This window comes from Sapajus apella, unplaced genomic scaffold (genome assembly GCF_009761245.1).
Source record: "Sapajus apella isolate SASKATOON/1434 unplaced genomic scaffold, GSC_monkey_1.0 scaffold33, whole genome shotgun sequence".
Taxonomy (NCBI): domain Eukaryota; kingdom Metazoa; phylum Chordata; class Mammalia; order Primates; family Cebidae; genus Sapajus; species Sapajus apella.
In genome coordinates, this window is record NW_022436973.1 from 10,244,101 (window position 1) to 10,246,121 (window position 2,021).

Here is a 2,021-nt window from a genome sequence, read left to right on the forward strand (position 1 = left end):
ACACAGACCCACTCACACAGATGCCCCCAAATCCCCACATCCAGAGTCTCACCCCAGGGAGACAGACATTCACACACACACATACACACACACCTACACACATACACACACCCCAACAGACAGACACACATAGACATCACCCCCATAATTTCCAGGGCTGAGGCACCAGCTGATCACAGGAGGCCCCTTATACATCTTTTTCCCCCAAAGTTATAGATTTTTTTAAAAGACAGTCTAGCAAGTGACACTGATTTGCGGGAGCACACTTAGAAGTCCTTTGCGGGCACCCATAGTGCGCGTGCGCGTGGTGGGCGGGTGCGCGCGCACCCTCTGGTTGCCACGACGCAGGCCAAGGCAGAGGCATCATGGTGGCACCCCTGCGGTCCCCCACGATCCTCCGTTTCGACATGGACAGCCTGCTTCTGAATACTGAAGGGATCCGTTCAGTGATGTCTCAAGACATATGTGATAGCTATGAAAAGGAATACACCTGGGATGTGAAGCCCGAGGTCATGGGTAAGAAGGCATTGGAGGCGGCGCAGGAGGTCGTGGGCGTCTTGCGGCTCCTAATCTCCAAAGAGGAGCTGATGGAAGAGAGCCAAGCCAGGCTGAGGGACGTGTTCGCCACCGCGGCGCTCTGGCCAGGGGCTGAGAAACTCATCCTCCACCTGCGGAAACACAACATCCCCTTGCCGTGGCCACCAACTCAGAGTCCGCATCCTTCGAGGTGGAGACGAGCAGGCACAAGGAACTCCTGTTCCATCACATCGTGCTGGGAGACGACCCCGAAGTGTAGAGCTGCAGGCCCGATCCTGCAGTATTCCTGGCCTGTGCCAAGAGGTTCTCTCCACCTCCTCCCGTGGAGGAGTGCCTTGTCTTTGAAGATGCGCCCAACGGGGTGGAGGCAGCACTGGCCGCCGGGATGCAGGTGGTCATGGGTCCAGATGGAAACTTGAGCCGAGACCTGACCAGAAAGGCCACCCTGGTGCTGAGTTCCCTGCAGGACTCCCAGCCCCAGCTGTTTGGTTTGCACCTCTATGAGTGAGAGGGAGTCCCATGGTGATGCTCTCAGACCACTCTCATGGTCCACAGTGCTGGGGGAAAGGGAAAGGAAGTCGACAACTCCCAAATTGCCACCTGCATCACTAGTGAATTTAGCCTCCTGAAGTTTACCTTTTCATCCTGTGTTGCCTGGACCCACTCTCCAAAGTGTTGATAAAATGTAACTTGACAGTTGAGAGAAAACACAGTAGAGACAGCCGGGAACAAAGATCAAACCTGAATTATCGTCTGAAAAAATCAATCAGATGTAGCATATGATACAGTGAATGTACATACATACATATATATTAATATGCATGTAGGCATTATATGTATGTGCATGTGTATATATATATAAACATATACTTTTCCTAAGACAAAATAAAATTATATTTGTGTTTGTTTCTTTTTTATTTTAGTTTTTCTGAACACTGGCCAGGAAATGTAAACTATCCATATATGTATATACTTGTGTGTGTGTGTGTATATATATGTGTGTATAGGAATATATATGTAGATATTCATCATACATATATATTCCTATTGTATACTGCTTCACTCTCCTTGGTGTTACTGTTAACTTTTGATAGCACTGATAAAGTGAGATGGTAGTTCTATCCAATTTACAAATAAACTTGAGTGGGAAAGCCATGTTTTTGATGAGCACTGAGAAATAATTTCCTTACTAGCTAGCATTAAAATTCTTTTTGTGACCTCAAAATATCTCTGGATTTTTGCTCATTGCCTGACTCTGAGCTATATCATCAATAGTGTATTCTTGAGCTCCTTGAGCTACTCTTCAATTCTGGAAGCTGTAGATGAACCATAGGAGTGCGTGTGAAGGGCAGAACAAGCCTCTGGCAAATTCATTTCTGCATCCCTGATGGCCTTTGTCTGTGTCTAGACTTTGAACTCTCCTTTAAACCAGTTTTAGCATCTTACAGTTTCCTTCACAAATTGATTTAATCTTTTGACACTTT

General features: G+C 47.0%; 1 pseudogene; it reads left to right on the top strand.

Moving 5' to 3' along the window:
• The first annotated feature begins 365 nt into the window (after positions 1-365).
• Positions 366-1,045, top strand: LOC116562639 (annotated as a pseudogene).
• Positions 1,046-2,021: the final 976 nt, after the last annotated feature.